Here is a 23,659-nt window from a genome sequence, read left to right on the forward strand (position 1 = left end):
TCTGGTAATCTATGTGAAGGAGATTGTAGAAGTCAGTTCAATGGGAAATAATTTTATTGGCAAAGTATTTTGTGATGCAAAATGAAAGGTGTGTTTGCATACATGTTAAACCTACAACATTGTCTTCATATTATTTACAAAGCACTAGTACTGTCTATTATTTTTCATGCACTAGTAGATTTTGGCACTTCTGTGATTTTCTTTGGTATGTGATTTGCTATGTCTGCTAATCCTGAAGAAATAAATCCACAGTAAATAAACAAATTGACATTTGTCCACCAAGAATACATACACTGAAGTCTCAGTACATTTGTATCTGTTACAAAAACAGGAAAAGAAAGATGAGAAATTCATTCAGTACCAAACCTTCTAATTAACTTTCTCTCCTTCCCCATTCCTCCCCCTTCTTCCCCCTCTCTCTCACACACACACATTAAACACACGTGCACGCGCACACACACACACACCTGTGAATCGCTTGATAATAAATATGCTGAAAGGAGTTAAGTCCAGCCTTCAGAACTAGGAACAATTCCATCAAAGATGGGCTGCTAATCATGAAGTAAGGAGAAGAAAAGCCATTTGCTTTTTCTATGCCTCTGCTTCTGTCTCTGCCATGTCCTACCAGGCCTGCCTGAGCATCCACAGAGTTCAGTGGTAATTAAAGCAACAGTGTTGTGAGAAAAGTGTGAATTACTTTTACAGGGAGCCTTGGATGTTGCTCCTGACCGACAAAGCACAGCGGGGTTCCTCTGCTGGGTATTAAAGAGTGACAGTAGTCCCCCACAGAAGGTGGCTTCCCAGCACAATGCAAAATTGTGACTTTTCACAAGTTGGTATCTCTGCCACCATCTAAGTTATCAGCTCAAATTTTAGATTTGTATTTTTTTGTTTTGGCATGTCTATGAGCAAGACTGTCACTTTCAGGAAATGTGTTCTGGTTGCTAGAATTATGCAAAGCTAAACTGTATGTTCTGTCTTTCTTCTCCCTGGATTTTTTTTTAACTCCATTATGGAATTATTTCAACCTTGAAGGTTATTGAAAATAGTAAGGAAAAAGCAAGGAAGGGGGTCCTATGCTTAACTCATAGCAAGATATTCTGATTTAGGTGTCAAGGCTATTTCTGTTACTTTCGTTAAAAAAAATAATTATTGTGTGAGCACACACATGTGGCATGGAACATGTATGGAAGTCAAAGAATAACTAGTGAGGGTTGTTTTTCTCTTTCCACTATGTGGGTCTTAGGGCTTAAGATCAGTTCATCAGACTTAGCAGCAAATGCTTTTACCGGGGTGGCATCTCACCCACCTTTTTCTCTCATTTTCTTTTTAGGAAGTGATGACACTGTTGACAATGCTTAACATTCACAGCTTTGTGCTTTCAGGATAGGAGCATCCACATATATGGCGTCCACCCAACCCATTCAGGAGACAGTCAGAAAGCTGCAATTGTTGCTCTATGTGGCTGAGGCTCTTGTTGAACCAGCTCCCACACAGATGTGACATATTTATTGTTGATTCTGCTCCTTATCTAACAAGGGGAGGAGAAAACATCATTAGCCAAATCTAATAAATTACCTTCTGCTGAAGCAAGAAAGTAAAATAGCTAAATGGACTATTAATCGTTTTTTTCTTTCATAAGCTAGCAACACTGAGAATTCCTGAGTTAGGTTCACAGAGCATGCGTTGAAGTCTATGGAAAGGTGTCCCATGTGTGAGTCCAAAATGGTAGAAATGAAGTCACAGACTGATGATACGCATGTCTAGTTTATTGCTTAAAACATTGACCATTAGTAAATGGACAAAAAGTGACCCCTATCCAGTGTGAACAGAGGAGTAGTGTGTGAATCTGTGGGCTTGGCAAAAAAAAAAAAAAAAAAAAAAAAAAAAAAAAAAAAGCCATCGGTAAGAGTGGTAAGAGTGGTGGCTGTAAGGTTGGACAACAGAGTCCCCATGTCCACACGTATGAACTGTGCAACTCCAATTTCCCCAGGAACAAACATGTTATAAAACATATTCTCATATTGAAGACTGGACAAATTTCAAATGTAAAGGATGTTTTTAGAAAAATAGCTTGCATTTAGGATGTAGTTGACAGCCTACCTTGTCACTGTTGCCACCAAACTAGGCGTATGACAAAGTATGTGACTTATAGCATTTTCCTTATTGTTAGATACTCTGAGTATCTAACAATGAGCAGCGGAGGAATATTTTTAAGTAGAAGGTGATGAAATGCCATTTAGGAGATGAGGCTACAAAATGCCAGACAATGGATGGTTTCAATAGACAACAATCATAAGAACACAACAACTAGGGTGTTCCAAATGACTCTTTCACCCCACTAGTACAAAGTTTAATTAGTATGTAAATAGCATACTCGTTTACAATTGACACAATGCCATCTCTTCTCAGGCCAAGCTGTCAGGGCCCATGAAACTATAAAATACCCGACACTGTAAACTGGACCTCCCAAAGTAACTTAACTAAAACTGAAAAGGCAAGAAAGGTGGAAATTACTTAAAAATAATAACAAAAGGCAACGTCTCAAGTCTTTCAGAAAAAAGGGCCCAAACTACTTTGGGGGAGAGAGTCACCATATTTTATTAGGCTGAGGGTAGATTCTGTACAAGGGGGGGGGGGGGGAATCATGAACCACCAACCCCAGAGTGATGAAAAGCAAAATGGGTAAGGAAAAAAATGCCCTCAATTGACACAGCTATTTTCATCCCATCAAATCAGCCATCTGTTCTTGACACAGTTTATTATCATTAGGAAGACTTTCTGAATTCAGACATGGTGATGAGGAGAAATGAAGAATTAACAGATAAATAACCAATTTGGAAAATTCAGGCTGAGACTCTTTTCTCAATTTCTACTCTGTCCTTCCTCTCTGCCCCAATTATCTCCAGCAAATCTCCAGTGAGGTGAGTGGGCATCTTTATTGTGTTGGTTTTCTCTCCTGCACATAAGCACAACAAACTACACACACTAGGCTTGTACCGAATGATACCAAGATGATCAGTGTGAACAAAAAAGAAATAAATTTCTAATGTTGAAAATGACTACAAGAACTAAGACTGACAGGGGCACACAGAGAAAGGTCAGGGAATTAAATATGAAGTGTAAAGATAACGATGCTTTCTTCCTAGGATTCATTCATGCACTTACTTCGGGACAGGAATGTTTAGAAAAGAGATCCTCTGAAATCACTATGGAGTGCCTCCAGCAGCCCTGTGTGGGATAACAGAGAGAGACAAAGTAAACGCTGAAAATTAATAATAAAGGGAAATATTGAAGTCATATGATTGCCACCAAATTCATAAAGTAAAGCTGGAAATTCACAAAAGTTAAGCTCATAAAGTCTAGGAAAAAATAGTTAAAATAAAACTCTTGACAAATATCAACAGACCCACTTAAAAATTATCCAGGCTGGTTATTTTATCTACTTAATGTCAAAATAGTTTGATTCTTTCTCAAATAGTTAAAAGATTTAATGATGGTAGATTTATAAAACTCTAGCACATAGATTTTGAACCAAGCTTGAGATAATACTTTTTTAACTACAAACAAAAAATGCTAAGAACAGTAACCCTTAAAGTTAAGCCCTGAAGATTCTTCTCCAAACTTCCTAACACTCAGAGAAGCCTGGTGAGGTCACTCACACCTGTATTCCCCATTCTGGAGAAGCTAAGGCCAGAAGACGTCCATGAAAACAAACAAGCTAATATCCAGAACATTTTGTGTGGGTGTATCCTTTTTTGGTTACATTTTAGTAATCTTTTTATTTTGATGGTTATTAATTGCTAAGGATACTTTTTATAACTCCTCATTTTGCAACCTTGGAGATGTATCATTTTGCAGGTGACATACTCCATTCACATTTTCATCTGTCCTTTGCCTCCTTCCTTCTTAGTACATCATTTGTTTCCTTTATTGCTACAGCAAAACAAAAATAACTTCATAGTAACTCTACCACAACACAGATCACCTTAACAATTGTATGTGAAGAAGTCTCTGTGCTAGACCCTGTGCTAGACCCTGGGCTGCACAGTGAGCCTTCCACATGCCGTCCTTGACTTTCTGGATAAGAAAACAAACAAACAAACAAACAAAAAGCAAAACAAGAAACCCAAACAACAACAACAACAACAAACCAAAAGAACCTTAGGCCAAATCCAACTTTACATATGTATATAGATATCTGTAATTAGGTTTTGTTAGAATTCAGACCTCAGAGCTGGGTGTGGTGGCACACGCCTTTAATCCCAGCACTCGGGAGGCAGAGACAGGCGGATTTCTGAGTTGGAGGCCAGCCTGGTCTACAAAGTGAGTTCCAGGACAGCCAGGGCTATACAGAGAAACCCTGTCTCGAAAAACAAAACAAAACAAAACAAAAAAAAAAAGAATTCAGACCTCAAATATATTTGCATATTGTGTATAACTTAGACAATAATGAAGAAAGTTAAGTAGCTTAAAATATTTGCTTCCTGGCTCTTTATAGAGAATGCTAATGGACTCCAGGTTCATCTCCAACTGTTTCAGTTTTCTCTTCTTCACTTAACAAATGTGCTATTAATTTCTTGTAGCCTCAGTGATACAATCCACAAAAATGGACACTGAACTTTGACCAGTTTCTAATCTCTAATCTGCCTGCTTAGCTTAGTCTCTGTCTCCTCTCTCTCTCTCTCTCTCTCTCTCTCTCTCTCTCTCTTTCTCTCTCCCCCTTCCCCCTCCCCCCTCACACACACAGAAGAATAAATTACCGTTTTACAATAACTTAAATTATTTTTCCCAGAAACAACTTTTTCTAACACTTAATCAATGACAAACTTTCAGCTTCTTTTATTTTCTTTCAACATCTGGATAACAAAGAATAAAAAGAAAGAAGGAAGGAAGGAAAGTATGAAGAAGGGAAGGAAGGAGGAGGGAAGAAGGAAGATAGGAAACAAGGAAGAGACTCATCCTCTTTAAGCTCAGTCAAGTACTCCTGCTTCTATTGCCACTATCTCATCCTGGGTCCGAGTCCTACACTTTAACCGTTATAGCTAAGTAAGAATGCCTTGGAGTCCGTCTCTTGTGTTTACAAATCTTTTTCTTTCACTCTCTATCACCTTAAAAATCTCATCTTAATCCACAGAAGCTTTTCAATGAGTTTCTCAATCTTTGGATGAGACTGTCTGTTGGTCTGTTGTATGCTACAAAATGGCTCCAAGAGTTCCACAAATACATGCAATGCCTAGACACAGAATAAATACTTAGTATGCTGGGTAGATGCAGAGCAATCTCCATTTCCCAAATGTGAACAAAGGCTGTGCCAACTGAAACACGAAAGGGTTGACTGACATTACTGATTCATTGTAAGTTTTTCTCATTTTGTATTTTCCTCACCAATTGATTCTAACAGTACAACTCCGTTTTGACTGTATTTTGTAAGAAAAAGGTCCTCAGAGGCCACTGAATGCTTACTCTGTCCTCAGGGAAGACTTATATTGATTCACAATGGACCTATGGGAGTGCATAGCCTCAGTATTAGAGAAAAAAAAAAATCAAAAGTTAAAAGTAGCTAAGTGTTACTTTCTCCTTTTCTCTCTTGCCCTTTCTCCTAGGTGAAAACTATGGATTTGGAAGACTTTGTGGGGATAGAGAAAACCTTAGGGAAAAGAATATTTCCCAAACCTAGCATGGTGCTAGATATCAAGGGAAAGGAACTTGGGGGCTCCGAGGTGTTTCTTTGTAGTCCAACACTGATGATGGAGACATGCAGGTAAGTTGGAGGACAGAAGTTCTCTGAAACAACATGACAAAGTAGGCTGTTATGACCCTACAAAAATGACAGAATTGAGCCTGCAAGTGATCCTCTTGGGATATGTTCACATTATTTAACTCCTGTGATCCAGCAACCATTAGAGTATGCTGTTTAGCATTGATTAAAAGCAAAAACAAAAAGACATAGATATTTTTTAAGGCCCATGAATTGAGTGTTTACACAGTTAAACAGCAGAAAGGAGGCTGAAAACTAGTTCTTTTTTTTTAAAATATTTTTATTAGGTATTTTCCTCATTTACATTTCCAATGCTATCCCAAAAGTCCCCCATACCCTCCCCCTGACTCCCCTACCCATCCACTCCCACTTTTTGGCCCTGGCATTCCCCTGTACTGGGGCATATAAAGTTTGCAAGTCCAATGGGCCTCTCTTTCCAGTGATGGCTGACTAGGCCATCTTTTGATACATATGCAGCTAGAGTCAAGAGCTCCGGGGTACTGGTTAGTTCATAATGTTGTTCCACCTATAGGGTTGCAGATCCCTTAAGCTCCTTGGGTACTTTCTCTAGCTCCTCCATTGGGGGCCCTGTGATCCATCCAATAGCTGACTGTGAGCATCCACTTCTGTGTTTGCTAGGCCTCGGCATAGTCTCACAAGAGACAGCTATATCTGGGTCCTTTCAGCAAAATCTTGCTAGTGTATGCAATGTTGTCATCGTTTGGAAGCTGATTATGGGATGGATCCCCGGATATGGCAGTCTCTAGATGGTCCATCCTTTCGTCACAGCTCCAAACTTTGTCTCTGTAACTCCTTCCATGGGTGTTCTAAGGGGACTTTCAAGCTTTTCCACACTTAATTAATCACACTATTAATCACCAAGCTATCTCTTTGAAGTCTATATCTTTGAAAAATTTTAAGTCATTGGTATTATGAAGACTATTGTCCCACCACCTTGTGTATCATAAGCCCTTTCTTTATCCCAGCAACTATTACCCAAGAAGAACAATGGCTGTTCACTGAGACATACTGCTGCTTACAGGGTCTCCAGGACTTAGCTCAGAAGGGATTCGATGACTGCTGTGGCCCATTTTACCTTCCATTCATTCTCAGCGTCAGTCTGAATGATACTATGATTCCCTGGGGGCTCAATCTCCTCCTGTTGCCTGATGCAGAAGGAAAGGGGTAGAAACTCTTTATAGCTGGAACTTGCAGAGTGCAGCTCTTCAGGCTGGCTCACATGCAAGTAAAGAGTAAGTAAAATAAGTATAAAATGATGGGTTCTTTCAAGAAACAGCTCTAGGTCCTTGAAAATGATTATTTCTGTTTGCCTGTAACTGTAAAAATGACTTTCAGGTAATAGCTTTTCTTTTATATAGTAAATGATGAACGACCATTTAAACATTGACTCATCTACCAACCAAGAGAGAAAAAAAACTATAAAAACTTCCTGTGCTGAAAGGGACTGTGAAGACTGAAGTCACCTGATTTTTCAACTAGGTGATTACACCATGGGGATATTCATTTGTCTTTGCGTCAACTCTGGAATTACATAAAATATATTTTTCCAGCCAAGAAAATCAAGCCCTTTAGCTTCTACAGATTATATTTTCACTAACCCTGTAAATACCTTTTCTTCATCCAAGTTAGTGTTTATGCTCTTAGACTTTGAAAATTTTGTGATACCTAATCAAATGTCCTATAAAGACATCCAACAAAAATGGCAATATTCTTCCATGAATATTTCTTTTATCAAAGGAACATGTAAGAATTCTAGTTACTGAAAGGATCAGGCTTGCCTCCCCAAGGTTAAGGGGAGATATGTCTAAGCAAAAAAAGGACAGTTCAACCAAGGAAATGGATTTTCATTAAAAAAAAAATACTGTAATTTTAAGTAATTAGTTTTTGCTTGTCACAAAACTATAAATACCCCTTCTCAGTTTCCACTTAACTTCAACATCAGTATAGTGACTGAAACTTTTAAAAAGAGAAAAAAGAAAGAGAGTAGAGACAGGGAAAAGCAGGAATGTTAACCATTTTCTTGCTTAAATCCAAACTTCCGTGAACTTATTATTCTCATTTCTTAGGCATAGCTGCTGTGGAATAAATCGTAGTTCTGGGTGTTGGTGTCCAGCACTGGTCATCTTCTCAGAGCAGGAAAATTTTTTAGCTAAGCCCATCTTCCTCCCCTCCCAATTATAGTTGTTGATACTGGTGATGATCATGATGAACCAGTTACAGAAGTCTAGGTGAGGGATTACTTGAAGAAACATGAGGGACTCAAAAACAAACAAACAAACAAACAAACAAAAAACCAACTGTTTCCCTAATAGCCCAACCCAGTCAGTATAACTCACAAAAGATGGAACCGTGGAGCTTGATTGGCTCAAGAGTCTTTTTCTCAGAACTCCTTACTGCTTATATAACCTTGGAGAGGCCAAAGTCTTGTGAGTCTTGGTCCTCTCAGGACTTGCCCGAGATGGGATGTATTTACTTCCTTTTCGCAGTATGTCCTTTTTACTATGGAATGTTTCAACTCTTGCTACATTTCAACACACACACACACACCCCACAACACATACACATATTAGGCCTCATCAGTTTAGTCCCAGGTAATTATAGTTTAAATAATTAAACTTTCTAATTAAAGTCAGCTGATGATACACAAATCTGTTTCCATTTGTGATCTCCATTGGTTTTTGCCATGAATCACAATATATTTAGAAACTTTTTTTTTTTATTTCCTTTACTCTTTTGGAGTGCTGGCATTGATCCCAGACCTTGCCCCTGCTAGGTAATCCCTCTACAATCAAACATTATCACAACCACCTATGCATGTTATTTTAAGGGGGAAAGAAAGTTGGTTGGCTTACGTTTAATAAGCAAGCAAGCATTTTCTAAATTTAAAACTGAAACAAAAAGTGAATTTTCTGAACTATAAATGTTTTTACATTTTAAACATAATAAAAATACATATTTGGGTTAATAAAATATTATCAAAAGATGTTGTACATTATGTTTTTAGAGTTATGTCTCCAAAATTTTAACTGCTTGCCTTTTCTTTAGAAAAATATGAAATTGTGCCGCTTATATTGTTTTTATTTTACCGAGGTATAAAAAATTTGAGTTTTCAATAGTATGTATATCTTCATTTTAGGTAAAAACAGCTAGTCACTAAATCACATCCCTACTTTGAATTGTTTGTTTTGGGCTTGGGGGGGGGTACAGGAACAGGCAGAGACCTCTCTATGAGTTTAGAGTTGTTTATTTTAACTCTTCTCTTGTTGTTTAGTATTTACCTTTATTTATTTTTTAAAAATATTTTTTCACTTATTTGTTGAGAATTTTATACATGCACTCCAACTGCTTCCAGGATATTCCATCCCAGAGTATCTCCTTCTCAAATTTTTCTTTTGTATTTTAAATAATCCAACTTTTCTTTCTTTCTTTCTTTCTTTCTTTCTTCCTTTCTTTCTTTCTTGCTTGCTTGCTTCCTTCCTTCCTTTCTCTCTCTCTCTTTCTTCCTTACTTTCTTCTCTTTCTTTCTTTCTCTCTTTCTTTCTTTCTTTCTTTCTTTTTTTGCTTCTTTCTTTCTTTCTTTCTTTCTTTCTTTCTTTCTTTTTGTATTTGGTCTAATTGGTGCTGTCCTTATGCACATGGGCATAGAACCACCCACTGTAGCACAAGTTACCTGCCAGGGTCCACATCTCTGAAGAAAACTGACTTTACATACCCTAGCAGACATCAAGTGGCAATTGCTTCTCAGCCAGGGATGGGGTTTCATGAGCCTCTTCCCACCATGTTGGAATGTTGACTGGCTTGTCTTGTCCAGGTAACAGCAGATGCCATGAGTTCATGAGAGCAATGGCCCTGTCCTGTCCAGAAACTCAGTTTCACAGCATCTCTTCTGTTCTTGCTGTCTTTCCATTTCTCTTTCATGATATTGGCTGATGGTGTTAAAATGCCCTTACAAGTGCATTTGTTGGATTCTTATGCGTTACATTTTATCTGCGGCATCGAGTCCATCATCAGCATGCAGGAGTTTAGTATTATGTAGAGTAACCTGATGCTGACTCCTTGTTTCTCTGTGATAGTCTACTTGTTTCTTCTTTATTTTGATAACAGAAACAGAAACAACAGCAACAAAACACTTTTTAAAAAATGCAGTTGATGATCACTGTTTTAGTCAACCTATATTGTACCTCTCTTTCCCCCCAAAATTAATATTTTTAATCTAGTTAATATTTTCTTTAATATCAGGGAATTTTTCTACATTTACCTTATATAATTTTTCTAAATCATTTATATGTTTTCCTTTTGTTCCTTCTAGGATGTTCAGTACAGATTACATTATATCATTTTTATCATTCTTTACAGCAAATTATTTCTGATTTCTTGTATACTTATATCTGCCCCTACTCCTTGTGCGCATAATCTGAGTATCTGAGTATCTTAAGATTTTCCTAGGTAAAAAATTAGGTATAGCGGTGCTTACTGTCCTGCCAGATGAAGAGAAAAGGCTAAGCCAATGTGGCCTACAAAGAGAAGAAGCTGTGTTTCTGCAACACTGAAAATCTTAACCATATTTAGTTCCCAACAGCTTTGGGGGCAAGTTTGTGTAAATAATCTCATTTAACCTTCAAGGAGTTCTAGGATGATGTAAACAGACAATGTTTCTTCCAGTTTTTAAGTATGTGTGAAAGTTGATCACCTGAATCACTTCCTATAAGCAGAATGGTAGATGGTATCAGTAAAAAATAAAGTCATTTGAATAATCTGGTCCTTTTCTCTCTTGCTCATTTCCAAAGATAATAGTTATTTTACCTGGGTCTTCTTGCAAACATCTTTGGGCTATATATCATGATAAAAAACAAAACAAAACAAAACATAACAAAACAAAACACCATTTAACAATGACCATCCAACACATTTCTTTCAATCCAAGGTCTGACTGGATCCATCCTGCTTAGCTAGCAAGAGCAGATGAGAATGGCACATTATGGTAACATGGCTAGAGATCCTAATATACATTTCTGACAAGGTGAGAAGGAATTTTGCTGTAGTGCTGAGAGTTAGGGAAAGGTTTTCCTTCTCTGATAAAGCAATGGGCAATGCTGTCCTTTCATTCTCCTCCTGTTTCTACCTTGAGAAGAAGTGTGCAATGTCAAGAAATGGGATGATTCTGGAGACGCCAGGAAAAGAGCAAGAACAAGTCGGATAGGATTCACTCCAACGAGGCTGACTCATGGAACCAACACCCATTGCCTGACATCTTCTAAAACGCTAATCCCTGAGACAAACAAGCCTCTCTGCACACAAGTCCTATGAATAATCCTGTATGTTACTTGAAGCTAAAGCATTCTTAATACTTTCAACTGCTGATAATGTTAAAGCAAAGAAATGTCTTCAGCTCAAAACAGACATATACACCTATTGTCAATTTCCATCATAAAATAGTTGATACTTTTCCTATCTTTTTCTTATAATTAGAAAGATTAATTAAGAATCTGCGACCTCACCTGGGAAAAAAAATAAAACCTCCAGCATTTTTAACTCACTGGGCAAGTATTCAAAATGAATTGTTCCCAGAAGCAGAGTTAATTTATGCCAGTTGAATAGAAAATAATATTAGTTTAATTCATTGTGTTTCCAAGTAAATCAGAAGGATAACAATGACTGAAATTTCTTTGTGTATGAATCTAAATATTTTTCCTTATTTGCAGGACTGTATTAGACACTGAATGATTATTCTCACTTACATGGTATAAGCAATTCGGTTTCTCATACATCTTAAAAGTCTACCTACACAAGAGATAAGAATTAAGCTGTTTTATATTAAAATTGATAATAATTTCATGAATCATTTTCATTGGGTGATGATTTATGAAGTATTTTCCTCTGGAAAACCTCATTATTTCTGAAGACACTACTGCTCGTGCTCTCAAAAAGAAGAAAAGAAAAAAGAATCCAACTTAATATAGACCTACCATGGTGTGCCAATTTACAAGTTAGGAGTAATTTGTCAAAGTTTTCAACTGGTTTTGAACTGTTCAGTTTGTCCCTAGACTGTAGAAACATAAAATATTTCAAGGAGTAAATTAAACTTTATAGCATACTAAAGTTGTTTGGGCAAGTTTGTTTTTGTTTTTGTTTTTACAATAATCAGATAATTATATGTAACTAATCATCATTACTTGAAACAGATTGCTTTCTTTTGAAGCATGAAAGAGGCTTCCTTGCACTACTCTAGGCTCAACTAATTTTATAGACAATAGGGTCTGTCTACAGAACCTGTGCATTGGTCCTGTGGCTGGGTTATACAGCATGGTGTAGGTCTGGCTCAGTAGTGTGTCTCTTTAATTATATCATTTTTTCAAATAAATATTTGTATCTTTTATTTTGAAAAATCACAGGTTCAGAAAACTTGGCAAACATGTACATATTTGGAGTGCAGAATGCTATTTTATTCATTGTAGATTATCTGTAATAATACTCTGTTTCAGGACACAGCAGACAAGTGAAGAATAAAAAGGCACACGGTTATTCATTGTGTATTTAAGTACTTACACAGAGGAGTCCTCTGCTTTCAGACAGTCTTGTTCCACTAATTCACTGGAATCAAATAGTTTCAAGTGTTATGGTGTGACAGTCAGGAGCATTAATGCACTTCTGCAATTTGGAGGCCTGTGTTTGAGAAGGGGAATATTCTTTGGCTCTGCCTATACAGATTAAGTAAAATGGAAAACAAAGGAATTTTTCCAACTAATTCTGGCAGAGAGAAAAAAACAAAGTGGTGTGAATTATTCAAAGTAAATATAGATGGTGAAAGAGCTCCAGAAAGAGATTCTCTTCTGTCTTTGCATTTTTTTGTAACTATAACTGGTTTTGTGTTGATGTGCCTTGGAAACCCTGAGATACTGTTAGGGAAGTTTACTTTGAGGATAGCAAAGGATAAAGTCACAACTAACACTTCACTCCCAATGGAATGGTGGCATATCTGTTTTCACTCAAAAGAATGGACACACTGGAAAGATCAGTATCCATGGGACAGTTGATTTCTTTCTGAGATCATAACCTGAATTAAGTTGTGTTGGAGCCATTACAGTGTTGCTGTCATTGTTATATAACCATGATGCACTGTATTTTAGACATAAGGACAATAATGTCCATTGTTGCATTGGTAAAAAGTCATTGCTTCTAGATTCAAAACTTGACATCTATAGTTTATGTACATCCAAAATTTAAATATAACCATTATGCCACAAAACATTCATCAAGTAAAGTATGGCAAGTTTAAAGACAAAATGGGAATCATTAGCTAATTTTAATAATTCACAATATACCCACTGGAAAATTTAGGCTAAAAATGTCTTTGATGCCATTTATAAGTTTTCTAAATTGTTCCTCATTGGATAGCTGTTTTCTACCACTGTCACTAGTTACAACATTTTTCTTTTTCTATTTTCAATACCCAATGCTACAAGTGGAATTTGCTTACATATGAGAGCCTTATGTTTTCCTATAGGGGAAATAAAATCAACAACAACCCAGCTTTCTTATTACTTACTACTAGTTCTCATTGAACGTTGCTTTGTTTTTGTTTTCTGCTGATACCATTTCTTTGTTTGTCCTTCCCTGTAGCAAGATCCTCTACTTTAATTCTTGAAGCTATATTCTACATTTCTTGGTCTGAGAAAGGAAACTTTTCCCCCTTCACTCTTCTTTAGAAGTACTTCTCATTTCAGAACAAACTTCAAGGAAACAGCAACAGGAATTTCAAATGGAATGGTCTACGGAGTGAATTCCGGGACAGCCAGGGCTACAAAGTACTTCTCAAAACTCTGGTTCAAAACGAATGCAGAGTTATGTTGTGGAGGTCCCCCTAGCATTTTTTCTTTATTTTTATTTTTTTGCTGTTGCTTGTGTTCAGCCTAAGGATCTAACAGCACAAAACATTAGCATAAGAGGAACTGAATTTCTTTTTCTCTCTTTAGCATTTTTTATTTTGTTTTAAACATTTATTTTATATTTTTTAGAGCTTCATATATTTCCTTTCCTTTCTATGCAAAACCTCATTCAACTCCCCTCCCTTCTTTTTTCCACTCCCTCTGAAAACACACACACACACACACACACACACACACACACACACACACTCTTTACTGTTGCTCATAGTTTTCATGTCTGTGAATGGCCACTTGTGATTGGACAAACTGTCAGAGGCTCATCCCTGGTAAAGACAGGTTTTACTTTTCTTAGCAGCCATCAGTCATCTGTAGCTCTTCATTTAGGAGAGGTGTCATGTGAGATTTGCTCCTCTCCTGGTGGCATGTCAACCACGTTGTCCTTATACAGAGCTTGGTTAGGCAGCCATATTGCTGAGGTTTCATGAGTGCATATTGCTATCATATATAGAAGACACTATCCCATAGCACATGTCCTAGTCCTCTGGTCCTTATAATCTTTCTGTATCCCTTTCTGAAATGTTCTGTGAGCCTTAGGTCTAGGGGTTCTGTTGGAGAGGTATCAATGGGGGCTGGGCAGTGAACAGTTAAGTAGTCATTGAGTTTTGAGTACTTGTTAATTTCTCTGATAGTCTCTGTCTACTGCAAAAAGACAGTCCTTAGATGAGGAGAGCTTCATTTACCCCTGGCTATCAAGATAGGTATTAACAATGCAGATGATAATTACATTGACTTAGGCAAGTAGAAGTAGTAGCTCCTTCACTAGGGCCCATGATTTAATTAGTCACAGTAGTTGGCTAGGTTAACAATATCAGGCAAAAATTTCCTGCTATTGAGTGGGCATTAAGTCTAATTTGGTGGCTAATGGTGACCTTAGAGATAAGAGCCACTACTGTGCTACTGATACATCTTGCCATGTTGGTCTCTGTTGTAGTTTGTAGCTTTACAGCTGAGTAAAAAGTCACTGGGATTTTTTGTTTGTTTAGATTTACTTATTTTATCTTATGTGTACGGGTATTTTGCTTGCATGCACAGATATATGCACATTTGTGAAGGGTATTTTTCTCTTTCTTTCTTTCTTTCTTTCTTTTTCTTTTTCTTTTTTTTTTTTTTTTTTTTTTTTTTTTTTTTGAGACAGGGTTTCTCTGTGTAGCTCTGGTTGTCCTGAAACTCACTCTGTAGACCAGGCTGGCCTTGAACTCCGAAATCCACCTGACTCTGCCTCCCAAGTGCTGGGATTAAAGGCGTGCTCCACCACTGCCCAGTGCCTGTGTAGGGTTTTAATTGCTTGTCTGCTCTAGTAGCATGCATAGCTAGGGTGTTATCAGAGCTAGTCCTGAAGAGGGATTCCACCTAGTCTAGTTAGGATTTGTAGTTAGGTCTGAAGTGGATGTTGTTTTTAGGAATGAGGCCTATGTTCAGGTTCTGGTAGAAGGCAAAGGCAGTAGCTTGCAATATTTGGGGAGATTCTTGATTTCTCCTTACTCATAACTCAAAGGGAGATTTCTCATACATGGCAATGATGGTTTTATTTGCTCCTAGTGGGAGCATTCTTACCCCAAGCAGTATAATGCCATTTACATTATGTGCGCGTGAACACACACACACACACACACACACACACACACACACACTTGTATACATCATATAATTATTTTTAATAAAAATAAAATAATGTTTCCCTATCATCTTTCCTATTATCTTTAGTATTTTTTATCCCTCCTTTCCTTCATGTTGGTTATTTCTTAATATTTTTAATAGTCAACACAAAAGCCAACACTTTAAACATTTCTTCGTTTAATATGGTTTTGTTAGTTACTTCCTATTAATGTAATTTCCCTCTATCCCTATTTCTTTCATACACACACACATATATATGTATATATACATTACAATTTTCTATATATTATAATTTTCAATGTGTTTATTGAGGCGTTTTACTGTATCTGCATCTGTCAAGTAACATATTCTGTTTTTGTTTCTTTGTAAGCTAAATCAGATAGTTCTTCTAGAGTACAATTAACCTTCTCTGGAAAGATTTTGAATTTACTCCACATCGTTAGATTTCAGTGGTCCAATATTTCACTCAGAATTTTTGAATTTTAATTCAAAATTGACATTGGCTTAGGTTTCCTCATGTGTTTAAGGTGTGCTGAAATAATGTTGGTTAAAAGTTTTACCTTAAAAACAATCTCATTAAAATTTATACTGATGAAAGAAGGTGGTCTATATGATAAGGGAAAAACAAAACAAAAAAAACAAAAAACCTCAGGTACATGGATGACTAGATACTTGTTTTATAAAGGTACAATTTCAACTTTCAAAACATCTTTGTTCTTGAATCATCCAAGTACTATTTTGCGAAGCTAAGATAACGGTGATCATTGGTGACTGTATTAGTGCAAGTGTTGATGGCAAACCCGAGTGAGCATCAAATAGCCAGTAAAGGACTCAGAAGAGAAGTCTCTAACTCCAGGGACAGGGGCAACCAGATTTGGTGCCCTGTATTTTTGTGTTAGTTACTTCTGTCAACTTGACAAAACCTAAAAAGCATGGGAAGAGGGTCTGAGTGAGGCTTGTCTACCTATATCTGATTGACCTGCATATGTCTGTGGGAAACTGGTTTAGACTCTCAACAAGTGTACAGGAAGCTAGTTGAGTACTAAAACATGCACATATTCATTTCTCTCTAGTCTCTACTGTGGATGGGATGTGCAGAGATATTTCACATTCTAGCTTCTCTCCGATTCCTGCTGTGAGGTATTACAACTTGAAATTGTGAGCTATTAATACATTTTAAAGCAATCAACCCTTCCTCCCCTAAGTTTGGTCAGCGTATTTTATCGCAGCCACAGAGACGAAAGTAGAGGATGTAATGTTGGAATGTAACCAAGCATGATGCTGTAATGTAACATTAAGTATTATTCCCTCCACCCCCATCCAAAGCTGGGTTAGAATCTCATGCCTGGGCTTAAATTTTCATTTGCAAGAATGCAGGGAACAGAACAATCTCACAAGTACCAGACAACCAAGAGAGTTGGAATAGACTATCACTGGATTTGCATATTATGAAACTGTTCCTAACTTGACCAGGCATAACTTTAGGGTTATATCTGTAGGGGTGATACATATTTCTTACATTTTGGGTAAGAAAAGAGGAATGTGGGGTATATTCCTTCTGTGCTCTAGAGGAATGTGGGGTATATTCCTTCTGTGCTCTAGAGGAATGTGGGGTATATTCCTTCTGTGATCAAGAGGAATATGGGGTATATTCCTTCTGTGCTCTAGAGGAATGTGGGGTATATTCCTTCTGTGCTCTAGAGGAATGTGGGGTATATTCCTTCTGTGCTCTAGAGGAATGTGGGATATGCTCTTTATGTGCCATAAAGCAAGCTTCATGGTCTTTCTGATTTGTGTTTCACTTTAGAAACAGCTTTTGTTTAAACATCTTAAGATAACAACACTTACACTAATCCTTTGACTTAATTTTTATTAGAAATATTTTTCATGAAACTGTAGTAATGTTTGCTTCATTAATATGTTCATTTTCATTTACGCATATGAACATGAGCCTGTGTTAGTTTCTGTGTACTATGGGCATGCCAGATCCTACAAAGGACAGAAAAGCATACATGATCACTGGAACTGGAGTGACAGGTGGATATGTGTCACTGTCTGGGTGCTGGGATTAAAACCTAGGTCCTCTACAAGAGGATGAATACAACCACTGAGCCACATCTTTAGCCACTAAGTTACAAAAACTTTTGTAACCTCACTTGACTCTGTATCTGAACTCTGTATAAACTATGTATGTATATATAATGTATATGTCGGTACATGTAGAATGCATGAGTGTGATTATAAGCGTGTACCCTTTAGTCCAGTTGCCCGAGTAGAGAGGCATAGATCCCACTAGAGTTGGAGTTACAAGTGGTTCTCAGCAGTTCAACCTGGGTTCTGAGAACAGAACTCAGATCCTGTATAGGATAGTTTATGGTTTGACAGAGAAGCCAACTCATAAACTGATGATAAGACTCCATTTAATATGCTAATGTTAACCTAACTTAATGTTAGGTGAGTAATATTTTAAAATTCTATTTATATGTGAAACGAATTACCTATGCTATGTAGTTATTCTTAAAGAATATTTCCATGTATTTGAACAGATACCTAAGAACTTGTGATGGAATACATGGAATACAACGTGATGTTCTGGGGCTTGCAGACATTCCATGTGAAGGTCATATTAGAATAAGCATTGCTCTTCAAACACTTTTTACTTCTTTGTAGTCAAATCCAGTTCCCATTTTAAATCTCATCAGTTTACCATGTCCTTCAATAATAAACAACCCTTAACAATTATGTTTTCCTATTTATGGCAAGTATAAAATGGGATAGTGTTTCCAATCTTTGATGCTCAACTGTTTGTATTTTTGCCTATATGTTTCTTTCACTGTATTCTCTTCTCATTTAGATTTATTGTCATTGGTAATATATTCATGGTTATTTCTGCCTTACTTTCAGCTAAAAATTGTCCTTTCTTTTCTAGTTGTTCCTGATATCTTTATTCTTTGCTTTTGAATTAACTGAATATGTTTGCATACTACAAATTTTCCTTTTTCTCACGAAGATTCCACTAGAAAATTCTTAGAGGTGAGGCACCTTTCAGCAAAGTGACACAGCTTCCCCCAACATTCAGAGACCTTCCTGGAAAAGGATTCAAAAAGATTCTGAGAGCCAGAGGCTGAGGAGGCCCATGCTAAAACAGTGTTTTCAGGATGTGACAGGGCCCATGCATTTGTAATACCTGCAGCAACTGTGAGTGCTTGCACAACAAAAAGCCAGACAATATTCCAGCATGGTTGGAGAGCATTCTGAGTCCACTGTAGTAACACTAACATTGTAATACTCCAGGTCCTAAGAGTCCAAGTGAAGCAAAATGCAGGTAGCATCTTAGTTTGTTTTCTAATTTCAGTGAAACATTCTATCATGACAAAAGAGCTTATAACTTCAAAAGCATCAGTGAGTTGTTAAATTCAGAATGGGAAGATTTATTCAACTGCTTCATGCAGCTTGAAATCCAAGATAACATGAGCAATTGTTAAATTCAGAATATTCTAGTCCATTTTCATTGTTTCTACCTCAAAATTACACATGCACAAGCATTGGCTGTGTCTGTCCATTTCTAGGAATTTGGGTATTCTTGTTGAAAAAAAAAAGGCAGCCTATTTTAAGATTTTATTTTACATATTTTATTTTTATTTGAGGGGAATCCAAATATCTACACCATGAACTTAAATCCTTATGACTGCCAGAACTGAAGGAGAATTACCAAGGCAGAGCCAAGTTCACTCAAGACTGTCTATGGTGCTCTTATAGCTAAAGACAAACCAAAATATTGACAAGCTCTTCCCAAAACAACATGTATAACTTGTGGCTGAAAGAAGCCTGATGTAAGAAAGAATCCAGATGGTGGTATAATCATAGGATGGGTCTCCAAGATGCCAAACAACCCATTCAGAAGTGAAAAATCTCAGTACATCAGTGGGTGGGTGTGTATTTGCCACCAAGTAACAGGCTTGACTGATTTTGCCAAATTGATGGAACCTTTAACTCCACTCAACCAGATGTTCATCATGATATATGCTTGGCATTACTTGTCAAATTTATAACTCAAATGAGTTTTATAAAGTCATTCCCAGTTTCAAAAGAACCAGAAAACATTAGACAAAATCCATATAATTTTTAATTCCTCTTTGAGCTTAGTTTACTGGGTGCAATTGGCTAAAGATTCAGTAAACTTAACAAGAAATACAATATCCTAGCTTATATGCATACCTTTAATATTTCATTAACTATCTATTCATGTATCACTAAAATACACTTTAAATTGTCTAGAATCTGCAATGATAGCTATTGATTTTTGCTCCAAAAAGTTTATCAATGCAAGTTTCCTTCTCAGATGGAGGAACTATGGGGAGGTGGTTGAGATATGAGGAATCTAATCACAGTTTTTGATTAATCATTGATTGACACAACTTTGAGGAGGTTAATTGGTTGGACAAAAGAGGTTACTGGGTATATGACTTTAAATGTGTTATATCTTGTCCCCAGTAACCCACCCATGTAGAGAGAATGTCTTATGCATTGTATGGAATGGATCACTTGTCAATTAAAAAACCTCTCACTTAAAGAAAGGGTAGAATAGATGGTGGGATATCTGGTAAGCAAAAAGAACTTTGGGATAAAGCCAAATATGGGAAGAGTTGCTGGGGGAAGAAATAAGAAGAACAGATACTTGGTACCTGAGCAGAGGTAACCAGCCACATGGCAGAATGTATATTAGTATAAAGGCTATTATAAGTTATTAGCTAGTCAAGGATAAGCCTGGCTATATGGTCTAAGTACTTGTGAATATATTTTGAGTCTGAGTCATTATTCTGGGAGCTTTGGGGCAGGAGGAAAACAGCCCATTACATATCCTCTCTCTGAAACTTTTTCCTATATATCATCCCCTTATCTACTATTGTATCCCTAGATCTATCACATGGTTCCCACCATGATGATCTGCATATGGACTCTAAAGGTAGGGAGGCAAGTCGCCATGATCTGGAACTATCATCCTGTAGAAATCATCCCTTCTCTTTGTTTGACCAAGTATTTTGTCATGTAACGTGTCAAATATATTGGGAGACAAATAGATGAAATATAAGAACAAAGGGAAAGACAAATACATAAAAAACTCTCAGGAACTTGCACTGGAAAGTTGTTCATGTACATATCAAAATAAATGAAGTATCCATGGTCTTGAGGAAGAAAACCCAGGTACCTTTATGACTATTTGATTTGTCTACTTTCTACTCATACTGGGTTTTATTGGGGTGGTGGCGGTGGCATGTTTTTGAAAGAGTATCTAGGGCACAGACAATGCAATGTGTTCTTGCTCAGTGCGATGAGGACCTAAAGGAAGTGCTTTGAAATCATGTGGGGATGGTCTGTCCTTTTTACTTTTCCCAGAACATTTTTATAGCTCCATTATAAATTTTCAATAAATAAATGTTTTTGTTGACTAATTACAGATGGCAACCTCAACGTGCATGAATTCCCATCTTTCATGATACAAACACCCATTACAGAGAGCAATTAGCCCCTTAAGAATGGTTATCTTTGCAGAAAAGAAGACTTTCTTCCAGAAGTAGAGTATATGAGCATCCATCACTCCTTTCTGTTAATATCTAGCTTATCTTATTTAGTAATCCTTCAAGATTTGACATATTTTTCCTCCACCAAAGAAATGAAATCCAAATTATTCTAAACTTGTGGCTAGAAAAAAAAATCTCTTACCTATTATGTACCATGAAAAATTTGCCTACATTGATACATGTAAACCAATGAAGAATTGACTTAATTGGCCTTAAAGCCCCAAATAATAAAAAAGCAAAATACCTTAGCATCTACTACAAAAATGAAGATGGCTTGTTTGCTTTCACTAGTACATTTGTTTATGGCTTGTTTGTTTTCACTGGTATACTTTTTTTATATCTTACTGTGGTCATTTACTTGTATAATTGCTTTTGATTTACTACTTTATATCCTTGCCAGATAATTAGTTAATAAACTTGTATTACTCGCCTACTCTGTGTCAGAATTCAAAGTGTGTAAGGATCCTGTTTAACTTCCAACTTGTAAAGGTGCCAAATCATTACATGTGCATGTACGCAAAGCTTGCTCAGGTCTCGACTCAGTACTATTATATGTATTTGTGTTTAAAAATATAACCATTTGACTTAAAACCTGGTTCTACCATGCCAAATGCATTAAAGGGCCAGAGTGCTAGATGTGTATCTATGCAGACACAAATAATGTTTTAAAGCTATGAGTGTAGTTTGTATGAAGTCTCTGATGTAGATTCTGGCTTCTTTGGGAAGAGGAAATGCAAAGGCAGGACCTCCACATTCGGTAGAGTGGCCAAGCTCCTGGAGTTACAGAAGGCGAATTCTCATCTTCTTATGCCTTGGATATCTCTGCCAGTGTCTCCCATTTAAAAATGATTTTCTCAGCTGCAGTTGGCAGGCACCCACTAGGGAAAAATGGAAGATGTGGTAGATCATGCCTTGGTGAGGAGTCACGTGATCAGCTAAGGAGGTGATTCAAGTACATTTTCTCCTCCAAGAGGAGCTCTGTGATTAACTGCAAAGTAATTTGAGCCCTTGTCATATAAATCAGAGTAGGTTTAAAATCTTAGTTTCTCTTAGACATAGCCATATTTTGCTTATTTTTTCACTACTTTGGAGACTATCTGTACCAAAAAATACCATAAAAGCAATCCAAGGGGACTATCAGTTTAGAGGGGGTGGGGGTGGGGGTGGGGAAGACCTGGGGAGTGACTAGGCTTGCTAGTCTAGTCATTGAGTTCATTCATCATTTGTCCCTATTATCATGGTATGTCTTAAGTCCTCTTGTCTGGCTTCCTGCCCAGGGTCACTTTGTCAGGTCTGGTTTGCTGTCCATCCCTAATTAATAAAACTTCTTTAGTATCTATGTTCATTGCAAAACCCTCTACTTGAGGGGCATAGCAGAAATAAAAGAGACTGAAAAACAAACTGGGAATATCCATCCTTGCCTCAGTAGTAGCCTAGCTCCAGAGAGGGCCTCCTCTGGGTAACTTGTTACCAGGAAAGGCCTTCCATTTGGTTTTCCTTGGAATTTCTGACATGAGACATAATGATCAGATTCTTCAGAGAGGTGGAAAATAAGTTACCAAGGTTGGTAAACACTTGCTATATAGTTTTGGATTTTTAAAGTGGTTTTCCATTTGTGCTTTTTCATTCCAATCAATATTTTGCAAAACACAAAGAAAAGTTTAATGTCTCAGATAGCAATGTAAAAAGAGTACCATACACTCATCAAGTGGTTATGTTTCTCCGGCATGGCTTCTTTTAATATGAAGACACATCAAGTAGAAGCAAATTACGTGAGAGCCTTTTCCAATTTGTTTCATATAATCCCTGGCAATACAATTCTTGCAAATTAAAAAAATAAAATAAAAGGACCACCTTCAAATCTCTCTCTCTCTCTCTCTCTCTTTTTCTCTCTCTCGCTCTCACTCTCATTCACATGCACACACCACCAATTCTATTTACCAGGATTCACACCGTTTTTCTGTGTTTTATCAGATGTGCTATAATTAAAGCTTGTTGGAAAGGGATATATTATGTATATATTTTATTACTTGTCTGTGAGAGGCTGAACAAAGTAAGAGGCATAAATGAGTTCCGTTTTCCAGTACTTTGTCACTATCCACACACACATACCTAAATATCAGTTCTTAGAGATTCTGCCAAATGCGACACATATGACAGGCAGTAAATACATTCCCCCCCAATTTAAAATTTTATTGCAAAATACCCTCTGCACTATGCTACCCTATACTAAATCACATCTTACAGCTCAGCTTTACTAATGTTTACCGACTTCTAATTCAACATGAAAAACAACACTAACTCTTATTTCTAGATATCTGCAATAATAAAAATAAAATAGAGAGAGTGACTCCACACAAGAAAAGGACCTAAAAAGTCCAGAGCTATTGGCTTGAACTCGAACAAAGAAAAAGAGAATCAACCAAAAACACTTTTGGATTTTGGTGTGATTTCCAAAGATTTTGTATCCTGAAAGTCAGAGTTGCTTTGCATGTTTTGTCCATTTTAAAGGCTCTCTTTGGAGACATACAAGAACTGAGATACAGTGGTAGGCTCCAGATTTCAAAGCTGGCAGATGACTTGAATGTATGTGAAGCACTATTGCATGAAGTCCAGTTTTTCTATTGAAACTCATGGAAGTGAAGGCTAGCCCATCTCACTTTTCACTGGGATGAGGACTCCCAAGATGAGATGTGCCTGCGGCATTCTTCTCCCTTCTACAGATAACTGTT

At 37.0% G+C, this 23,659-nt stretch overlaps 1 long non-coding RNA gene across 1 annotated transcript in view; it reads right to left on the bottom strand.

Annotated features, from left to right (window-relative positions):
- Positions 1 to 504: 504 nt before the first annotated feature.
- 5730522E02Rik (RIKEN cDNA 5730522E02 gene) overlaps positions 505 to 23,659 on the bottom strand; it is a 593,731-nt gene continuing 570,576 nt past the window's right edge. Inside the window, exons 5-6 of the long non-coding RNA NR_027973.1 lie at positions 3,169 to 3,231; positions 505 to 1,531 (exon numbers count right to left, since the gene is read on the bottom strand). This is a non-coding gene — a long non-coding RNA (RIKEN cDNA 5730522E02 gene). The remainder of the gene's footprint in view (positions 1,532 to 3,168; positions 3,232 to 23,659) is intronic.

Source organism: Mus musculus, chromosome 11 (genome assembly GCF_000001635.26).
Source record: "Mus musculus strain C57BL/6J chromosome 11, GRCm38.p6 C57BL/6J".
NCBI lineage: Eukaryota > Metazoa > Chordata > Mammalia > Rodentia > Muridae > Mus > Mus musculus.